The 22600-nt window shown below is 42.6% G+C and overlaps 1 protein-coding gene and 1 non-coding gene across 5 annotated transcripts in view; both read left to right on the forward strand.

Annotated features, from left to right (window-relative positions):
• CTNND2 (catenin delta 2) overlaps window positions 1–22600 on the forward strand; it is a 904171-nt gene that overhangs the window by 582284 nt on the left and 299287 nt on the right. The gene's annotated exons all lie outside the window — the stretch shown is intronic.
• On the forward strand, window positions 12443–12640 carry LOC113930099. Its single transcript, XR_003522464.1, has one exon. It is a non-coding gene; the product is annotated as a U2 spliceosomal RNA (small nuclear RNA).

Here is a 22600-nt window from a genome sequence, read left to right on the forward strand (position 1 = left end):
AGGATCAGACGTAGAAGGACAGTGCCATGAGCCAACCTTCCATGTTTAGAATCTCTTGACCAGTGACCACATCCTGACCGAGTGCTTGTGTATGTGTGTGTGTGTGTGTGTGTGTGTGTGTGTGTGTGTGTGGTGGGGGTCTGTATTTCTGCACCATCTTTGAAGCAAGGCAATCTGTGACCTCATGCTTCCCGTCATTTCTCTTTCAACTGTATTCCTCTCCAGGCTTTACGAACTTCTCACAGTCCCAACTTCCTATTTTTATTACATCATTATCAAAATGTCTTGTGTTGATAAGGCCATAATTTTGGGTATCTTTTGCAGTGATCACAGGACTTTCTTAAATGGCGGTACGTGCAGGCATGATGGAAAACATTGTAATGTTAGCAGTAAATCGCAGCTGCTTGTCTCTGGCTTGATGATTGTTGCTTAAGCCTTTAAAGATGTGTCCAGAAATCCCTGTCCCCTGGGCAAAGCAGGGAGGTGGACCGGACGTTGGGTAGGCCGGCCTCCATGGTGTCGAGTTCAGTGGGCCTTCTGTAGAGTGCAATGCTGATTTGACGTAATAGTCTTTATTATCATACATGACATCTGCGAGTGACAAAAATGGAAGAGTAAATATCTTTTTAATGCAGCAACTTACATTGTAGAAAATCACAATTTTAAAAATATTATCCGTTTTCACGTCAATTTTTCTGATAGCTCAAACTGTCTTAATTCTCTTTTGCTTGGTGGTGGACCCATTACCATTTTAGTTTTATGTTACGTGTATTAGAAAGATAACGAAACTGATTTTTAGGATGCATTGTTCATCCCTGCATTTATTTGAGAAAAAAAAAAAGGGATAATCGATGTGAATTTTCACATGGGAGATAGAATTTACTGCGTGAGACTTAGAAGGCATCTTCATTTCATCAAGCTAAAAGATAGATTGCATAAAACTATATTAAAGTCTGTTTCTTTCATCTTCAGAACCGATGCCACTTTTCAGAATTTTTGAAGATCAAAGAGTGTCTTTTTTTAGTTTCACCTCGAGATACTTTTCCGTTTCATTTCTTGGGCTGATTAAACGTTCAGTGTTGTGTACTGTTTTTTCCACCCACGGAGGTCTTTTTAAAGTCGTAACTCAGTCACTAGTTTATGTGAGGGCAACAATATGTAGATAAACAAAAAACCTAGCCAAAAAAAAAAAAAAACAAACAAAGACTGAAGCGACCTCTCTTATGGGAGCAGAAGTGAAACATACTAATATTCCCCCCAAAACTCTTTTCCTGCCCAAACCTGTCAACTGAATTTACAAAACCAAAGAAAAAAAGAGTTGCATAAAATTTATTTGAACATGAATGTAGCCTCCTTTTGAAATTTGCTTCTCTTGTAAGTGGACTGTGCCACTCTTGTAAGTGGACTGTGATTCAGCAAGGCCTGTGACTGAGGGGCTTGAATATCAACTCCGTGCAGAACAGTGCTAGCCATTTTGAAAGCGATTAGTGCTCTGAAGGATCAGGGAGGGCAGCGTGCGTGTGTGTCTGTGTGTGCATGCATGAATGTGTGTTTGTGTGTGCATGCGTGTGTGCGTGCGCGCATGTGTGTGTGCGCGTGCATGCGTGCATGTGTGTGCGTGCGTGTCTGTGCATGCATGCGTGCATGTGTCTGCGCGTATGCGTGCATGTGTGTCTGTGCGTGCGTGTGTCTGTGCGTGCACGTGTGTGTGTGTGTGCATGCATGGGTCTGCGTGCATGCGTGCGTGTGTGTGTGCGCACATGTGTCCGTGTGTCTGTGTGTGCGTGTGTGTGTGTGTGTGTGCGCGCACGCACACGCGCACAAGCAGCTTCAGTTTCTGGGGCTGCAGACCTGACAGCTTAGTGGAAGTAGGACACACACTACCCATATCAGAGTAAAATATGATACACTAAAATATTCTGATCATCAATTGAAGAAAACCCAAATAATGAGAAATTAAATATAACTGTGGGCTTACTCTGTGATTTGTCACACAAAAATAATTTGCAAATGGCCTGGCAGGATTACCTTTAAATAGCATGTCCATTGAAAATACGTTTTAATTTATAAAGATTTATTTTGCATACTCTTAAAAATGTGGTTTATCACACGGAATCACAGTGTAAGTACTTCACTGTCTTTATTTGACAGATACTTATCAAGCATCAACCACGGGCCTGGCATTGTTCCAGGTATTGGAAAATAAACAGTTTCTGTTCTGCTAGAGCTTACGTAGTAGTCTGGGGAAAGGGACATTAAACAAGAAATACAAGTAGAGAGAATGTTCTGAAGGAAATAAACTGAGATCAGGAGATTGAGAACGAAGAGGTTTGCTACTTCACACAAGGTGGTGGGGGAAAGACTTTCTGTGGAAGTGACGTTTGAATAGAGGCCGAAATAAGAGGTGGTGTCATCCAGCAGGTATCTGGGAGAAGAAAGAGTCTTTGAGCTGGAGGGACAGGGAGTGCAAGAGTCCCGAGGCACAAACCTGGCTGACGGATACGAACTATAGTTTATTGAAGGTGGAATCTGTTGGATTTGCTGATGAACTGAATTTGGGGTTTTAGAAAACGGAGAAGGTGAGGACGACTGGAGTGGTTTTTGTCCTGAGTGGCTGAGAAGAACAAGAGTTCTACTTGCTGAGATGGGAAATTCCAGGAGATCATTAGGTTGGGAGGCAGGGGCGACAGACAGGTGGAAGCAGTTTAGGTTATGTCCGTTTCGAGATACTACTTTATAGCCAAATGGAGATGTGAAATTGGAGCTCAGGAGATAGGTTGGATGGGGAGAGAAAACTTGGGGAGTCATCAGCATGTAAATCCCAAGAGACGAGAGACTCTCCTGGCAAGCCAGAGGAGATGTACGCGAGCCAGCTCTCAGCTTGTAAAAGTTTTGAGAAGAGAATCCAACCAAGAAAACCCTGAGGCGTTGCCCAGAGTGAAGAAGGAGACCCAGGAGAGTGCTGTGTTCTGGAAGGCAAGAGAAGAAAGTAGCTAAGGGAAGAGAAAGTAATCCTGAGTGCCTCGTGCTGCTGGCGAGACCAGTATGATGAGGACCAAGAAACAACCATTTGATTTTTTGTTGTTGTTGTTGTTGTTTGTTTTTTTCTTTATTTTTTTTATTATGATAAAAAAATCAACCATTTGGTTTTGCAGCATGGGGTGTAGGGGAAGGGCACACGGGATGCTGATTTCTTGGATTCTCATTTCTTGGATTCACCAAAATACAGAGGAACACAGACATCAAGTAAAGATGAAATTCAGAGAGACGGTTGAGTGTGCAGTTGAGAGTATGTGAGCTACCTTGGTGCAGTCCTCAGCTCCTCTGGGTCCTGGCTGGCATGGCCTTGAACTGGTCATTTCATCTCCTTGTGATTCTGTTTGGTCAAATATAAAATGAGGATAATAACAGTCCTTACTTCATTATGATCACTTATAGGATTTCTGCGTGGGATAATTAAGTTAATATATGCAAAATACTTAAAACAGTGCCTGGCATTATATAGGTGTTTGCTATAATTATTGATATTATTATCATTATAGGCATTTCTAGGAATTCTGCTCTAAGGGAGGGCAAAGAAAAGAAAATGGGACAATACCTATAGGGAGGCATGGGGTCGAGAGTGTTTGTGTGTGTGTTCTTGTTCTTTTATTTCAAATAAGAGATTTTACGGCATGTTTTAATGCTGGTGGGAATGCCCCCAGAAGAAGGATTAAAAATCTCTGTGCAGGAGACAGAGAGGATAATTGTAGGTAGATCCAGGTAATATTTTGGACATATACTAGAAATCGATCCATCATTTATATGAAATTCACATTTAACTGGGTTGTCCTATCTTGCATTTTATCTAGCAGCCCTGCCAGGCACACACTGCTTGCCTCTTTCCCCATAACGGCCAAGACATTTGTTTCTTCGGTGAGGAGTGGGGGGGGGAGCCGGAATGGAACGAGGAGCTCATTGCTCGGCTTTAAGTGTCAAACCGACATTTAAAAATAGTTAGTGGATTTGGGTATGCCAGCAGGATTCTTTGCTTTTAAAAAGCCAGGCTGTGATGTAGGTAGGCAAAGAACACTCGTGGGGTCCCCAAACCACAGCTTGGAGATGGACCAGAGAGCAGTCAGGAATCTGGAGAGAGCCCAAGAGCAGATTTCCTGAATTTTCAAAAGAGGCGTAAAGATGGAGCAGGAATCAGAAAGTTGAGAGATTCAGAGGGGATGAGTCTGGGGTTTGCTTGCTGTTTGCTCCCCTCCATGAAAGTGCCCAGGAGGCTCCATCCCCCAAGATTCAGCCAGAGCAGGTAGGAGTTGAGACATGAAAACCCCAGGAAGGGGTTGGTGGCTGCTCCCATATGGAATTCGGTGGGGGGTGGGGGGGACCCAAGCTGCTGAGCAGGAAAGCTGCACGGCAGCAAGGGGCCTCCATGTCCCCTCAGCTTACAGGACTTCCAGATATTTCCACAGCATTCCTGCAGAAGGGCAAGTGTATCAGACACTTGGAAGAGGGTCTCAGGACCAGGAAGGCTGAGAGGGTTGTGAACCTTATTGCTTGGACTGCTCTTGACCTGAGCACTGTGAAGCTCTGGGAGCCTGCCAAGGCCAGCGAGACACAAGCCCTGCTTCCTACTGATGACCCAGGTTCTGCTCAGGGAGAGGATGCTCTGAACAACATGAGGACTTTCCTCCTGGGGGGGGGGGCGGGGACAGAGCTGACTCTAACAGGAAAAGCACTAGACTCTGAACAAGGTGGAAGAAAGTTTCAGTCCCAGCAAGTAGAAGCTCTGGGACAAATGGGAGCTTGTTTAGAGGAAAAAGGGAGTCACATTTCTGCACCAAGAATCAACAGTGTGTAGATTCCAGCCTGCCGCAGTACCACGTGAGAAGGACAGAGGAGCTGTAAACCACAGGCACTAATAGGGTGCGGTCACTCTCCACGAGGAGGTAGGGTGAAGTTGATTGTACTGGTGTTGATTGTACTGGTGTTTTGAAATGGAGTTGAAATTCATTTATCAAATACTCCAAGCCTGTGAAAAAGGCGAATCGTCCAGCGTAGTGTGGGAGGATTTGTGTGTGTGTGTGTGTGTGTGTGTGTGTGTGTGTGTGTGTGTGTGTGTGTGTGTGTGTGTGTCAGAGGGTAGGAGGGGCATGAGAGGGACCCTGTAAGGAACAGTCACAGGGGAAAGTCAGAGAGAGAGAGGACAGGGAAGTCTGGGCCCGGTGCATGCTTTCCACATCGAAGAGCAGTGGGCTTTGCTTGTGACAGTGAAGACTGACTCTGCAGGTGTTATGAGCAAGGACTGACAGAATCAGAACTGAGTTGTAGGAAGATTACAGTGATTATAACGTGTAGGATGGAGTGAAGGGATGGATCCATGAGCTGTCACAAAAGATGACTTTGGGGTTTTAAACCTGAGAAAACAATGTTATAAATAGAAGCAATGAAGGCAGAAGGAGAAATTAAGTTTGAGGGGAAGAGAAGGATTCACTTTAGAGGTGTCAGATATGATGTAGTGATTCAGTCAATCAACAAAGACGTTTTGAACACCTCCTAGGCACCGGGCCTGGCTCAGGGCTGGGGTTATTGTGAAGAAGGCAATGAAAGCACTCGGAGCCCCAGTAGGAGTTAGTTTGATTTATTTTGGTCCAGCCACACCCCAACCCAGGTCCTAGCCCACTGGAAGGGCTCGAATATTTGTTAATAAAGAGAGATACGAACAGACTGGTACATCCAAATGGAAAGGTCTAAGCAATTACAAATGTTGGCTGGATTGGCATCAATACTAATTACTTCTGATTACTTTTGCCTTGAATGAATGTACGTTTTTTTTTTTCAAAATAAAAGTGAGACCAACACATATTTTTAAAAGTAACATAGCCTTCACATCACATGTAGTCCATCACTAATTTTAAGTTTGTAATTAAAGGGTCCTGGGGACAAGAGAGCCTACATTCCCTAAATTGGGATTAGCAAACTACAAACTCCAGGTCAGGTCCAGCCCACAGCCTGTTTTTAAAATAAAGTTTTATTGTGACACAGCCACGCTCATTTGTGTATGTATTGCCCACGGCTGCTCTTGCACCGCAACAGAGGAAGGAGTAATTGTGAGAGGCTGTCTTGCAGAGCCTAAGATGTTTACTGTCTGGCAGTTTGCTGACCCCTGCTTCTAAACCAATATGTGATAAGTTATGAGGAGGTTTGTAAACGCAGTAGACTGACAACTTTCTTAAAAAAAGAAAATGTGATTGTAATCTAAGCAGAGGGTAATGTTGCTTAGGCATACAATTTAAAACGCTAATTACACATCTGTACAGTAATTAAAACAAGGCTTTTAATAGGCAGCACTCTGAATCCAGTGTAATGAATATACTTAAAAGGAATACATTTTCTTTATTCTGAAAAATCTTCTATAATTCACATCTTTTTTTATATAAGCAAACCAAACTACTGATGTCTTCTATGGAATCACGATTTTTTTCCCTAGAAAATTGTTTGGTGAGCACTAGTTAAAATGAGCATAAAATGATCCCCTTAAACAATGAATTAATATAATGCAAATTGTTGTCAGTAAGAACATATTTAAAAATATAGACAGTGTTCAACTAGTTGAGCTTCCCTCAGCCCCTTGGCCCCTCTTTTTTTTTTTTTTTTTTTTGACGGCACATCTGTTCTAAAAGTGGGTCTCACATGGTCTGTCTCATGCTGGGAATAAGAGGGTTTCCCTTCCAGCAGGTTGCCCCCACCAGTTGGCCACTTTCCTTTGTGTTACGTACCCGTGAACACACACATGCACACACATGGGCACACATAGACACAGCCCTTTGCGATTTGGGTGTGATCGGGGGTGTAGGCCTCTGATCTCCCACATCATTACTGACTCCAAAGCAGAGAAAAAAAAAAGGCTTAAAAACACTCGAATGTAGGATGTGGAAAGAGTTACTCTAGCAGTGAAGACTCATTTGATCCAGGGCCCTGATATAGGACTCTGGAAGGCAGTTCAGAAAAGGAGTTTCGAGATCTCACTTTGAGCAAAGTAGCCTCATTTAACTAGCATGTGGCCTCCTCAGGGGACAGCAGTCACATCCGTGTGTGTCTCCCAGTCCATTGGTCAAAGCCTGCTTCCAGGCTTCAGAGGTGAGCCCACCCTGAGACTATGAGCCGTCTCCTGGAGTGGCGTCCAAAAGGGAAATGGGTCCCCAGTGAAGGTGGCACTCTTCAGTTTCAAAGCAGAATGTGGGAGTTGTCACCAAGGACGGAAGACTCGACGGTATGAATTGAAGATCAGACTTAGTTCTCCGTGCCTTTCATTTGGCACAATGCAAGCCAAAAGCTTTGAGGTATTTCGGCATTTTGACTCAGCAATATGGTAAAAGGTCAAAGCATCATGCAATCCTGTGCATGCATGTGGATATAAAAGCACACTCATCCAATTTAAAGATAGCCGGGCCTTGCCTTCCGGGGTCCAAGTGAACCCGCGCATTCTGAAAAGATAGCAGATCAAGAAAGCTAAATTCTTTCAGTTTCCAAGGCAACTGAATGACAAATAACTCGAGTCTTAATCCAACAGATGAGATGATGATTCTGGATACGTTTTCAATTAGAAAATGACTATAGGAAAACAGACATCCCTGAATCCGCCCCATGCTGGCCCAAGGAGCCTATTTTCCTAATAGCCTTCCTAAAAGATGCCCTAACAACATGGGTGGAACATCGATTCAGCCTCTGATCTGGTGCAGAAAATGAGGGCAGGAAAAATAGAGAATACGATAACTGTATATGTTGCGTTCTCACACTCATGTTATGGGACTGGTTGCGAGGCCCCAGTGCCTTACCTCATCAGTTTATATACTCTTGAGAAAATACGCTGCTGGAGAAAAGAGGAAACTGGGGGATCAGAATGGCTCCAGATCAGATATTGCCACCCAGCCTTGAAGGGTGAGTAGACGTGGCTGGGAGAGAGGAGGGACAGTGGTCCCAGCAGGCACTGAGTGAGAGAGATGGTCGGTGGTGGCAGCAAAGTGCCGCTCCGAGGAGGGTTACGTGACTAACTGTGGTGTGGCCGGGACAGGGAGGGACCGGGAAGCTGGAGGGCATTGCCGAGGTTTGAGAGATTATCACTCTAGGAAATGTGGGTGTTCTCTTGCAGGCAGGGTGATATCAGTCGCACTGTAGAAGTAGACATCCAGCAGCTTGGATCAAAGAAAGAGGAGCTGAGGCAAAGAGGCCATTCTTTAATTCACATGCGCCTGCTGATCGAGAACATTCATTTGTTCAGCTCTCCCCTCCAGCTGTCCCTTGGATCCATTACATCCGTGGTCAACTGCACCTCCACGTCAGCTAGTGGCCCCCCACCACCACTGTGGCAGCCTCTTAGCTTCATTTCTGGGTTCATCCCCTTCTCCCCCATTCTTCAGTTTATGAAATTGAAAGATGATAGAAAAATCTAGGACAGTTGAGTTTCCAAAACGGAATTCTTGCTTTGTCCCTAGGGTACGAGGGGGAGCGCAGAAAAGGGTAAGGCTTCCAGTGGACGTGGATGTGATTTTAATATTAAAAATGTACAATTTAGGATTAAAACAAAAGTGTTTTAACCCACTCCCTGTTCTTCTGCAAACTGTCCTTTATTATAGTGCTGAGCAAAGAGTAAGTGTTTAGAAGTATCATGATTTCTTCTGTCGGGAAAAAAAAAGTGCTTTATATTTTTTGTGGTATTGAACAAGAGCAAAAAGAGGGAAAGATCATAACGTTTGAGGAATTCCTTTAAAAACAAGGCACTTATGGTTGTTTGTGTTAAATTTTTAAAATGATACAAACTCTTCGCGGTCCACAGTCCCCGCATAATCTTGGAACCACACGCTGCGGAATCTGTTGTGTTTTTCTCCCAGTTCTTTTTGGCCACTCCAGTGGAGAGGACCAAAGCAGTTTCTGTTTGCTGGACCCTAGCTGAAGGAACAGGTGTGGGAGGTCCGTATACTAAGATGTGAGTTCCTGTTGACTTGTTTTCTTCTCCACCACCAGCATCTTTTGCTTTCTCTGACCTCACGGGGAGATTATGCTGCTGACCCCCTATCTGAGGACAGTGTCCCTTCCCGCTCTCCATCTCCAGGCCTGCCTCCTGTGGGGATGGGAGAGGTGTTGGGCGTCTGAGAAGAGGAGCTGCCCAGCAGAGAGTGGGGCAGCGCTAGGGCTGCCAGGTAAAATTCTGGATGTCCAGTTAAATTTGAATTCCAGGTGAACAAGGGACACAACATGCTTCTTTGGCTTGTGTGGAATTGGGAGTAAAAAAAAAAAAATTCACGTTCTGTCTCCATTCTGCTGCTTGAAGCTTTGTGACTTCACCTTGTTAAGCCTCATCTTCTTCAACTGCAAAATGGGGGTGATGGTATCGAGGTCCTAGCTTGTTGAGACCAAATATATGAGAAGAGCTTGGAATACGCTTGCAAATGATAAATATACAAATGGTAGCAAAGCTTTCCTAAGTTGAATAATGAAATGGTACATTTAGACAAAACAGTGCAGAAAAGTCCAAACCCTAGGAATTGGTGGGTAAACAAAATACAGTTGGCCCTTGAACAACATGGGTTTGAGCTGCGCGGGTCCACTTCTAGGCAGATTTTTTTTTTTTCGATAAACACAGTACGGGACTGTAAATGTATTTTCCTTGTGATTTTCTCAATTTCCTCTAGCTTCCTTTATTGTGAGAATACAATATATGATACATATAGCATTCAAAACATGCATTGATCGATTGTTTATGTGTTGGGTAAGGCTTCTAGTCAGCAGTAGGCTATTAGTAGTTAAGTTTCCAGTTAAGTCAAAACTTATGCATGGATTTTCAATGGTGGAGGTTGGCACCCCTAGCCCCAACATTGTTCAAGGTTCAACTGTAGATAATAAGTTAAGAAAAGAGACAAGTAGAAAGACAATTAAAAGCGTTGACTGGGAGCTAGCTTACACGTGTTGCTATCATTTTGTTCACTAATAGAACAACTCATATCTAGGGTGAGCATATATACATTTGTATCACAAGAGTTTCTATGCACTGGTGATAGGAAGATGACCCAAGTAAATACATTTATCAAGTGGATTCTAGTAACCCAGGCATTGTTCTAAAGTGTTAACCACATACAACTCACTGTAATTCTCACAAAACACTGTGAAGTCTATCGTTAGCTCCATTTCACAGCTGAGAAAACTGAGGCCCAGGTGTATGTGTAACCTGCTGAGCAGCACCTGGATTGTGTGGTGAGGCTTGGGTTCAAGGTCCTAGTCCATGCCCTGAAGCACATCTTCTATACTGACTGTGCCCATCATGCATAAGCAATGGAAAAGTTCCTTTTAAGGAACATGTTTGTAGATACAATTGCCAGAAACCAGGATCATAGAATTAATAGGACTAGCTCAGTGAGAGACATAACTAAATGAGCGATGATCCAATTATTTAGACCTTTTTTTTTTTTTTTTTTTGGAAAGCATGAAGGGTTTAGGAGAAAAAGAATTTTACTTTCCAGACGTACACATTAATTTCCAAGCTTCAGCATCTAATTGTGAAACAAAAGACAACCATCCATTTCCCGAGGATTTCATTATAATTTAAAAATTGTCACACTTGTGGCAAGGCATGAAGTTTTGATGACTGGATGCGGTTACAGTTAAGCCTAATTCCTTATGTAAAATTTGCTGGCTTTGAAATGTGGTGTCATTTGGAGAAAGTGAACACAGGGAGCACTATGGGGCTGTGCCCGCTGCCGATGTAGTTTATTAGCTAACTTGTCCAGCAGCTAAGGTGCTAATTGGTATCGTCACCTGAGGACAATGGAGTTTTCATTTACTCTCAGTTATCACTGTGAATTTTGAGATGAGAATAACGAAAAATGTGATCCTTGGGACACTTGTTAGATGATGGCAGATGGAATACATTTCTGCATCCGGGGGTAAAATTCAGACTCATGCCTACTGGGGCCTATCATTTCCTCGTCCCCGCCCTCCCACTCGAATCCCCTGGGACAAGGGTTCTCAACTTCGTTGGTCTCCCACCCTCTCCTCGCATGCTTAATAGTCATAGAAGATCGCAGAGTTACTGTCTATATGAGTTACATCTCTCCATAGTTACTGTATCGATGTTACAATTGAAAAGTGTTTAAATATTTAATTTAATATATTCATGAAGAATTACTTTTAAAGTCATAACAAACCCATTATCTATTGATAAAAATATTTCATTTAAAATAACTATTTTGATGGTAGCTACACTTGCGAGTTTAGCATAAAGTATCAGCTGATCCAATCACTATGTTGTATACCTAAAACTGATGAAACTGTGTGTCAAATAGACTTCAATTAAAACGATAAAAATAAACCATTGTTCCACATACAGGATTCTTTTATAACGTTGCAAACCTCTCATGTCTAGCTTAATGGAGGACAACTGCATTCTCATACCTGCTTCTTTGTTCAGCCTGTTGTAAAATATTTTGTTTGAAGTATATGAAGAAAATCTGGCCTCATACACATATGTCGTTGGAAAAAGAAGGAGGCGTATTTTCATAGCTTTTTGGATAATTGTGGATATTCTTTTATATGACACAAAACTCTGTAAGTTGTAGTTTCTTAAAGCTTAGTTGAAATAAAAATATAGCAGTGAGCTTCCTGAGGTGTGTTGCTTAAAATCTGTTGCTCTGTCTTGAATAGATTTTGAATGCTTTGAGTAGATCTTTCACCCTCATGTGATGTTAGCGTATATTGTGCTGAGTTATGCAGATATTCTACATGTTGATATATTTCATTATATGATATATTTTTAAATTCACTCTATAAAGTCAGATTTGTCAGTGTTACCAACAACCTCATCAGAAAGTCTTCAAGTACCAGGAGATTTTTAGATACAAGTTTTCCCATCTTCTCATGTTTTTCATGAAAGTTGAAACTTTATCACTGGCAGCAAATATTGTCATTTTCCTTGAAGAAAGAAGCTCATTTTGCCCACCGTTGGCCTTGAGAAAATGCCTGCAAATACCCAAGCCTAAATGACGATAGTTTGTCAGTCTTTTATTTTTTTAAAGATTTTATTTATTTATTTGAGAGTGAGAGAAAGAGGGAGCGCACAAGCCCAGGGGAGAGGCAGAGGCAGAGGGAGAAGCTGGCTCCCCATTGAGCAAGGAGCCCAATGCAGACTTGATCCCAGGACCCCGGGATCATGACCTGAGCCGAAGGTAGATGCTTAACTGACTGAGCTGCTCAGGCGCCCCTGTCAGTCTTTCAAATAAAATTAGTGCCCCATGAAAAGGTAGGTAGTTCATTTCACAACTCAACACACACGCAAGTACTCTTCCAGGAGAACCTTGGAAGGCATAAGTGCTTTATGTGTGTTTTCATTTTATCACCCAGAATACTAAAAAGATGTGCAATCAAGGGCCAAGCTTTAATAAAATTAGTAATTTTTACTGCTATCGCTTCTCGGCCTCTTGGCTAAGATCAAGTGTAGTATCTGTTCTTATCAGTTTAATAATTTTTTACTGCTAAGTGAAGGATATTCTTAATTGGAACTGGCCTTTTTTTTTTTTTTAAGGGTGAGTTTGTGACAGTGAAGAATATACTGCCTGGGAGATCAGTTTTATCTCACTGTCTTGATTCCTTCCAAGACCAGCAGTTTTAACCACCGCTGCTCCTTCAACTTCAGTGCCCATGCCAACAGAATTGAAAGTGCAAATAACATTTTAGTATTGTTATGAAAATCATAAATGTCTGGAAAGAGTCTGGGGGTTCCTGGACCAAACTTTAAGGACAAACCCCTGGTCTGTGCTGTTCCATGACTGCTTTGGGTACAAAGAGAATTTTACAGAACAATTCACAACACTGCCCTAGGAAAAGAAATTTTTTTTTACAAACACCACCCATGTCTTTGAGTGTGGTGTTTACCTTTGCTTAACGCTTAAAGAAAATGGCAGTTATGTTCTGCGTTCAGTTTACATAGTTCCTCTTTGAATAGCAAGATGTTTGAGCCTTGCTTTTTCACTCAGTGGCACACTACATATTAAGAATCAATACAAACTTAGAAATGTTTTCAGAATTTAATTTTTATTTGTGCACAGCGTGATCTACAATTTTAATTTCTTCGAGCAATAGTAATACTCTGCTTGTGTTATGAAATAAATAGTACCAAGCGTGCAGCCAAGCATGTTAGATTTATTTATGAGTCATTTTATTTTAAATAACACATCAGATAAATTAGATAAAAATAAGGTCCTTTGGGACTTTTTGTAAACATGGTCTCATCTAAAATAAAATGAATTATTTTATTCAAGTTTCTCTTTCCATAGAGTGTGCCTTAATGAATATCTTGAACTCTACAGTGAAGCACACACAGGAACTGGGTGAGAGCCAACTGTGTGACCATGTCCCAGCCTGGAAAGGTGTCAGGACAGGCCCTTCAGAGGAAATGAGTAGAATGGTTATGAACTTGGGTTTTAGGATCACAGACACTTTGGTTTGTGCTGCTGTTTATTATCTGGGTGATGTTGGCCTTAAGTACTTAATTTTTTTAAGGCTTTGTTTTCACAGCTTTAACATGGGGTCATACCTGTATGAACCCCTAACTCTGGAGGACTCCATAGCTACTCTGAGCATTCAAGGACCATAGGTCTGATAAGGGTGTTAGCCCCTTAGCCGACACTTCACTTACGAGTTTGCTTGGGCTGCCAAAGCTGAGGACCACAGACTGAGCAGCTTGTCCAATAGAAATACATTGTCTCACAGTTCTGGAATAGAAATACATTGTCTCACTGTTCTGGAGGCTAGAAGTCTGTAGTCGAGGTGTTGGCAAGGTCATGCTCCTGCTGAAGGTACTCAGCGAGGATCTGCTGCAGGTGTCTCAAGGAGTTCTGGTAGTTCCTTGGCTTGTGACAGCAAACCCCAAATTGCACGTGACATTCTCCCCCTTATGCATACACATGTGCGACTGCCCCATTATTAGAAGGACCCCAGTCATATTGGGTGAGGGGCCCACCCTGCCCAGGATGACCTGGTCTTAACTAGTTACATTTGCAAGGCTTCTGTTTCCCATAAGGGCACCTTCTGAAGAACTCTAGGGGTCAGGACTTCAACATCTGCATCAACCCATAACATTTAGCAAACCCGCAATAAATAGGAGATTTTTTCTGTTGTTGTTTTGTTGTTCTGGTGCAATGCAGACAACTCTTAAATGGCGAGTAGGAGAAGTTGGAACTAATTCTCAGGTTTCTTGTTTGGACGGCTGGTTAGATAGGCCATGCGGCCATGAACCAAGATAGAAACTCAAAAGGAGGAGCAGGGTCTGTGGTGGGTGCAGGGAAGAGGAGTCAGGGTGTGCATTTTTTTTTTTTTAATTTAGGGAAAGTTTGTATATCTGGTTGGTCTATCAAGTAAAAACTGTAACCTCAAACCGGGGGAGAAACATGGGATTAAGATACGGTTTTGCCAACCATCAGAAAACAGATGTTTTGTCTGTGTATTACATACACATGCTTTCGTTCATCCCACAGACATTTATCAACTGCCTGTTTTGTACCAGGTGTTCCGGTAATTTTGTCCCAAGTTATCAGGTATTTAGGAGGTTTGGGAAGCTGACAAGTCATAAAACTAGAGATGTTTTTTTGAGGAAAAAAAAAAAAATGAATAGACTCGCCTGACAGCAGCCACAAGGGAATTCAAGAGATTCATCTGGAGAGGCAGGTTGGAACCGGTAGAGGAGGACCAAGTTTTTTTAAGTTTAATATTTGTTTTTCCTAAAGGCAGTGGGAAACTATTGAGGGCTTTGAGCAGAAAACTGGCATGTGCTAGGCAATGTTTGAGGAAGACTACTCTGGAAATAACTGTGTAATGGACTGGAAGTAGTGGGTATTGGCGTGGGGAGCTCAGAAGGTGATGAGCTACACCCACGCGAAGGATGCAACTTGAGGCCAATGGATAGGAGAAAATCCGTGGAGGAAATCATGCTGCTTTGTGGGGACAACATAACAGGGAGAAGACAGTCACCAGTTACTGCAAGATTTGTAGCCCAGGACAATGGGAAAATGTGGTATGACTGAAAAAAATAATATTAAAGGGAAATTGAGAGGGGAAGGGGTTTGTGGGAAGAAGTGGCTCTCAGGATTAGACGGCTAGTCTCAGAGGACAGCAGGTGCCAGTGGAGGACTCTCAAGACGGTGCTGAACCCGGGTCAGGAGGCTTGGCAGAGTATCGGCAGAGCACGTGACCCCAGCCAGGAAACATTGCCGTCCCCTGCAGCTGGTTAATCCCTGCTTACTTTATCTTTGCTGCTCTGCAGGGATCCTGCTTCTCTCTTCGCAATAGCTTAATCTGTCAAGACTCTCATGCAGGTGAAATGCTAATTCTCTAGGACTCTGCTAAAATCAACAATTTAATTAAACTTCACAAAACCAGCTGCCGCCCCATGTCCCTTGTTAGGGGCCCTGTGTATCCCGCTTTGCTCTGTTAAGTTAAAGAAACAACTAAGGTTGCTTTCTGTTAAAACCATGAGGATCTTTTTAAGAAAGACCCAGATTCTGATTCATCTTCTAATGTAAAACAGGGATCTGAGCATGAGACTCAGACCAAAGCACCAAGACTTCAGAGATCATATAATGGGGAAGACAGATGTTCTCAGTGACAGATACACTTTTATATAATCCTTTTATAGTTTTTTAAAGGTCCTATCTGAAGTTAATGACAGTTGCATTCAGGATTGTTTATTCATCTGCACCGTGAAATTAGAGATATTTATTCATCGGAGGTCATTCGTCTATGGATAAAACATTCTCAGCATAAAAGTGATGGTTATTGAAAGGAATAAAAACATGGTGGAAGTAGAAATGGTGAAAGGCAAGCAGTGACTTTTCTTGTTGAGCTGGAAGGCGAGTGCAGAATGCACTGCTCTGACTGTGAGCAGGTCGCAGATGCTGAGAAGACACCACCATGGGTATGTTCAGTGTAGCTCTTCTTGCAGGATGAGCTCCCTGCTCACAGCTCACACCTAGTTCTCAATAAAATTAAAAACCTACTTAGTTCTCCAATAGCTTAAAATGTAGTTTAAGAGACAGGGAGTGCCCAGCCAGCTCAGTGGGTAAAGCACGCAACTCTTGATCTCAGGGTTGTGAGTTCAAGCGCCATGTTGGGTGTAGAGCTTACTTAAAACACACACACACACACACACACACACACACACACATAATTTAAGAGACAGCATGCAAATTTAAGTTACTTAAAGAGACTTATTTTACAACAGTGAATCATTGCTCTGAGTGGGGGAAAATTGCTACAAATGAATACTATGGATGTAAAAATGAAGATATTCTCTAGGAGCATGCAGTGAACATCCCTGAGTTCATGTGTCCAAAGTAGTAGCTCCTTTCCTTCTGAAAAATCATGTTTCTCCATACTCTTTCCATGTGGTTTTAATGGGAGCGGCCATTTTCTGAGGCCATATGATCACGGTGATTTTCCAAAGGTGACCCATCGTAGTATCCCGCGCTCTGGAGACAGTGACCACACCAGGATGCGGCGCCTCACCCAGGCAGAGCCCCTGAGAGCCCTTCCCTGGCCCTTTTGGGCTTGGAACCAAAGAGAATGGTCTACATTTATCTCTGGTGGTGAAGGATGAGGAGCCAAGCCAAGAGTGGCCTTGGCAGAGATGAGAGCAGCAGAGACAGGAGCTGGAAAGAGGAGCCCCTGGGCTCCTTCTGAGCCTGCTCTTCGTAGGTTATGGACATCCCTGGGCTCCAGTGGAGCTGCTGTTGTTTGCTTGTTGCTTTTTCTTCACATATTATTGTCCCTTGCATCTAAAGGGTTTTGACTGATACAAAAGAACGCCTCAGGAATTTGATCTATGAGAGAATCCATCTTTACTCATGAGGCAGAGCACGGTTTTGATGGCGAGGAATTGCTCCATTGTCAGTAGACTATGGATTACTTCCACAGTCTTCCACTGTTATTCTTTTAGCCAAATTTAATTTGATAATATGCAGTCTAATTACAAAATACAGAACGTTTTCATCTGGGCTACTAAATAGTTGCTCTTTCCTGGAGAAATAGCATCAGAGCCTGAGGTCAGGGTATGGGCACGTACGAACATCTGAGGGAAAATATAAAAGACAGAATATATTTTGTACCTATCGTGGACATTTGATGATCCCTTGCAGGATGGGGTCAGGTGCTGTGTTAAGGTGCTCTGGATACTAAGCGGAATAAAACAGGTTCCATCTTGAGGCCCCCCAGAGCAGTGGAAACAAATGGCAGCCAAGGGGGAATAGACTGGAGCTGAGACTAGTGGATTGTCTGCAGCTACACAAGGGAACCATTAAGTAAAAAGGCATGTGGTTACTTGTGGGGCCGTAGAGCAAGAAGAATGTGGTGGAAGAAGCAGAACTGACAATTAGAAGGGGGAAAAAGCCTCGTCTATAAGGGATAAAGAAATTGAATTAAAGCTATAGCTCTGCAACTATTTTGATTTTTATATTCTAATTCTGAATGTGAAAGTATATCACTAAGAGGATATACAACATCTTAGTAAACATTTTCTGGAAAAAAAAAAAAAGAACACACAGTCTTTTACTTGAACTGTGTCTTCTGTTAACTCCTCACAGTAATGGTATATGGAGCATGGGATCTGACATTTTATCATGAACTTGACATAGAATCATAAAAGTCTCTGAGAGACAGGGAGGACTTAACGCCATCATTCATCTCCACTTCATATTTTACCACGGAAGATAGGGAGACGCAGAGAGGAGGTATGGGATCTCCAAGTTCCTATGAAGGTGAGTCTAGACTAGTGATTTTTAAACTGTGCAGATTTCAACCTAGTAAGTAAGGGTCATGAAATCAGTTTTGTGAAACATAGTGAGTGCTGAGGGAGAGAGAATATGGCAGAATGGGAATGTCAAATTGTATCCCATGTAGGAAAAATAAAGTTTTTTGATGCTTTTGTTCATTTAGATATCCAATAACTATCTAGTAAATATAGATAAACATATGTATAGGCATGCACCTGCATGTGTCTCTGGCTGCCAAGTCAAAAGTATTTTTTACCATAGGTTGCAAGAAAAAACTGGTGGGAAAAAAAATGGCGGCCAAGTGCTGTGGCCAGAGCCCCAGCGGAACTGTGGTCAGCTGACCGCTCAGCTGCTTGGCAGACATCAGGACTCTCAGGAGTCCAGGCTGATGTTCAGCCCGTGGTGAACCGTCACCCCCTTCAGGTTGGCATATCCTTACCTCTCAGGCCCTGATTCACCTCCAGCCTTCCAGCACCATGCTTCCTTGGCGGGGCCTGTCCTTTCTTCTCCTCTGTGAGCACCGTCATTTCACCATGCAACCTGTGGGTTCCTTGATGGTCTCTCCTCTCTAGCTGTGTCCTAAATCTGGACCCCTAATAGCAGAACCTGAGACAAGGACTTGGATGCAGGTCGCATCTTCAGGAGGTGATCCCAGAAAGCAGGCAGAGTGAGACAAGGAAGGAGGGACGACTAGCTAAGGGTCCACCATCAAGGTCACTGCCAAAGGCAGCGAGTGAGGGCTTGATCTGCCAGTCCTCCTCAGCAGCAGGAGCAGTGCCTGCCCTAGTGGTGGCTGAGGGGGGAGGGGCGGGGGGGGGGAGCGAGGTCTGTTAACCACCAGCCTCCAGAGGCTGCAGGTTGCCTGGGGAGCATTAACTTCCTGCACTTCTGGACTGTGCATGCTTGTAGCAAGGTGGCTGGCGTGGTTTTGCTGAAGGTCCTCTGCAGAAAGCTGCAAGGTCATGGTGGCTGCTCACGTGTTCCCCTGAGCTCACCGGGAAATGTGACCTGCAGCAGAGGCTGAAATCTGAGGTGGCCATGAGGCACCAAAAAGCTTCTGCTATTCCCCCTGTGGCCCCCGGAATGTCTGTCACACAATGGGGAGTTGGGTGCTTTCGACCCTAGTGAAATAAGAACGGCCAGAGGGCGATCAGGAGGATCCTGAGTCCTAACACAGCCTGTTCCTTCTGCTGCCCCCACCTCCTGCCACCACCACAAATTCTACTTTACACATTTTTTGGCATATTCTTCTTTTGTTAGACTAATTTATCTGCTATTCCCTTGAGTGCCCTTGTTTCGTAGTATAGAAAACTGTATTTACAAGTGGAAATTATTTGTTTTCTACCCCAAAAAGCCATTCTTTCTATCTCATTTGAATAATTTATTTTTCTTTGAAGAATGCTGAACATAAAGGTTCGTTTACATCCCCAGCTTCTCGTAACTGATTACTTCAGGAATCCAGGAGTAAAGGCAGCCTGGAGATGCTGCGTGCTATTGACAGGCAGGATAAAGCACCAGGAGCCCCAGTCCCTCCTACAGAAGAGGCCCATGTTCAGATGGGCTTTCTCAGAGCACTCATTTATCAGGCTTGTCTCCTGAAATGAGGACTCGAACACAGGTATTTTCATAAATGTAGGAAGATTTAGTGCCTTAGATACTGCCTCCGCTCTTGATTAGGTTTTAACGTTTTCTTCTTCCCCGGGTGGAATTTAGAGGTACAAAATCCTAATTATAAACTTTTCAGATTTAGAAGCAAATACGTGCCGTGCAGAGTTGTCCAGAGCTCACTTTTTTTAGGCACAGGTTGGTTTACTACTTGTATGCGGATAATGGGGAAGCAGGGGAGTTTTGTTACCCCTATTAACCTTCATGCTTCCTGGGACTCGTGACAAGCTGGTGTCTTGCACTGATTTCTGTCGTGGATGTAAAAATAAGCATTTGGCCGTCCACGTGGATCCCCGATCATCAAAATAAGGGTTCTCTTTTGGAGGAGCCAGCCGCTCCTCTCATTCCCTTTTCTTCCTGCACCATTAGGATGACAACTTGGGAGGCTGAAACCAGGTGTTACTTCTCTAGACCCAGGGGCTATCCCTGCCTTACTGCCCCCACTAGCAAGCATCCTGCTGGGGAAGGCAGGGTCTGGGTCTGATTTAGTGGTGTCCCAAGAACCTAGCCCAGGGCCAGGCAAGTAACAGGGATATTTCCACTTTCAGCAGCAGGTGAAGTTCGGCATCCTTGACATTCCCAACCAACCCTTCTACCTTACAGCATAGACACTGCTATAGTTCTGTCTTTGCTTTCATTGTGCGATCGCGTATAATCAACCTGAAATATGATAGTGTTCAAATTGCCCTAGCCACTGCTCCATAGCCCTTTAAGAAGCTAGTTCTTAATCCTCAGTCCCTTCCTGCCTTCCGGGCTGTTTCGTTTCCATAATGAACATCAATTAACTTATCTCTGTGGTACCTTAAACACTAGGCTACCTCCATTAATTTGTCCGGCAGAACGGCAGGCAGAACGAGGTATGTCAAAAGATCCGTACACCACCAAGCCCACTGCATAGGTTCATGATAAAGTTAACGAGTATCTGATGGCTGCCAGCCTATATAATAATTAACACACGTACACTCACCCAACACACAAAGAAAGACTGATTTACATCACAAGGATTTTAATTACAATTTTATTAACATAATTGACATGGTGTTAAAATTAATTAGCAATTGTTTTTCCCAAGTCATCTTTAAAGAAATTACTTGAAAGCACACTAGAAAATATTTTATGAGCCGTTTCTGTACAAAAAGGAGAACAGGAATATAGATGATTTTCAATATATCAGTGTCATTAGTGCTTGTGTTTCTTTTGGAATCCTGATCTCACAGGACCTTAAATACAGACCAGGCGGTCCCCATTCCACATCAACTTAAAATATTGGTATAATATTTTATGCAAAAAGAGAAATAACCTGCAGCCATGGATCTGCCGACAGTAGCCTAATAACTTAGAATGCATTGAATTGTTTGTCATACCTGAATGATGTCTGACATGGTCCAAAAATCAGTACAGCATATTTTTCTCTAATTCATAATGAAAAAAACACATTGTAAATTTTAATACACATGAGAATATAAATTATTTTCTGTTGCAAAATAAAAATAAAAAACAGCCCGGGAAAATGGGTAATTTGCATTTATTGTATCAGCTGACTGATACGGAATTTTTATTCTGATATAACACTTCGGTATAGTCTTCAGAATGGTCCAGTGATTCAAATTAAAATCGAGGAAAATCGACTCATCTTCTTATGCTAGAAAGTGAAGCACACTCACTTTTTGAAAAAATGACTCACTTTAAATGTAACTCTCAGAATTGTCTGTCACTTTTTTCATGTAAATATGACTTTTTAAAACCATTCCTGACAGTGCTGTCTTTATGCACACTGCCAGTTCAGCAGGACACACCATCTTACACAGATCTAGGCGTGTCATTCACACCTGTGTGTACATATTTACTGCTTTGTGCATTTTAAACATTTACATCTCCAGCATCTCTCTATGTCAGGCTTCTTCAAAGAAACAGAAGCAACAGGACGTATGGAGACATAGAGAAGGACTTTTTATTTTAGGAACTGGTTCATGCATTTGTGAAGTGTTGGCAAGACCCAAATCTCCAGGATCAGCCTGGAGATTCTGTAGGTTGGAGACCCAGGAAAGAGTTGCAGCTTGAGTCCAGAGGTGCACTGCTGGTTTAAGTCCCTGTTCTTCCCAAAAAGTCAGTCTTTTTAATCACACCTTCAACTGATTAGATGAGCCCCAGCCACATTATGAAGAACAATCTGCTTTACTCAGTGTCTACTGGCTTAAATATTAATCTCACCTGAAAAAAATACTTTCACGGAAACATCTAGAATAATGTTTGACCAAATATTTGAATATCATGGCTTAGCCAAGTTGATATATAAAATTAACTATACAGCATCATATTGCATCAATGTGGATATAGTTGTAGATGCAGATCCACTTGAAACTTCCTTTTTTGATTCAACACTGTTACTGAGATTTATCCACATGGCTGTGTGTATGCATAGTTCATGCATTTTCTCTGCTTTGTAGTATTCCACTGCACTCATAGACCACAATGCATTTATCAGTTCTTTGATAGATATTTAGATGGTTTCTATGAACTTCTTGGTGGATATTTAGCAAGTAATGACTGTCCTTGCATGTCTGTCCTTGGGGCATTAATGCCGTGGGGCATTAAAATTGCTGGGCCAGAGGGATGTACATCTTCAAATTTAAGAGTTTTATTTCTTGTCCAAAATGGTTGTGCCAATTTTCACTCCTGCTGTCAGTTTACAGCAGTTCTTCTTTCATCCCATATCTGCCAACTCTTGCTATTGTCAGCTTTTAAATCTTTGCCCCTTAATGGGTCTGTTTCAATTTACATTTCCCCAGTTATCCTCAAAGTCTAGCATGTGTTCAGAATTCTCAGTTTATACCTGTGAATTGCCTATTTACAGCCTTTCCCATTTTACTGTTGGATTACTTGTGAGGATGCTGGAATCAGGCCACCTGGATGAGGACCCCAAATCTACTAATCGTGTGAAACTGTTCAAATTTAATCTTTATTATCTGTAGTTTCACTGAATCTTTAAAATAAGACTAATACAGTTATCTACTTTGTTAGAATTGTAAATTCTTAATAAATTAATATACATAAGGTACTTAAATTGGGTTGGTTCAATAAGTGAAAGCCATGAATAATATATAGAGGAGATTTTTTTAAAGATTTACTTATTT

This window comes from Zalophus californianus, chromosome 5, assembly GCF_009762305.2.
Source record: "Zalophus californianus isolate mZalCal1 chromosome 5, mZalCal1.pri.v2, whole genome shotgun sequence".
In the NCBI taxonomy this organism is placed as follows: Eukaryota; Metazoa; Chordata; class Mammalia; order Carnivora; family Otariidae; genus Zalophus; species Zalophus californianus.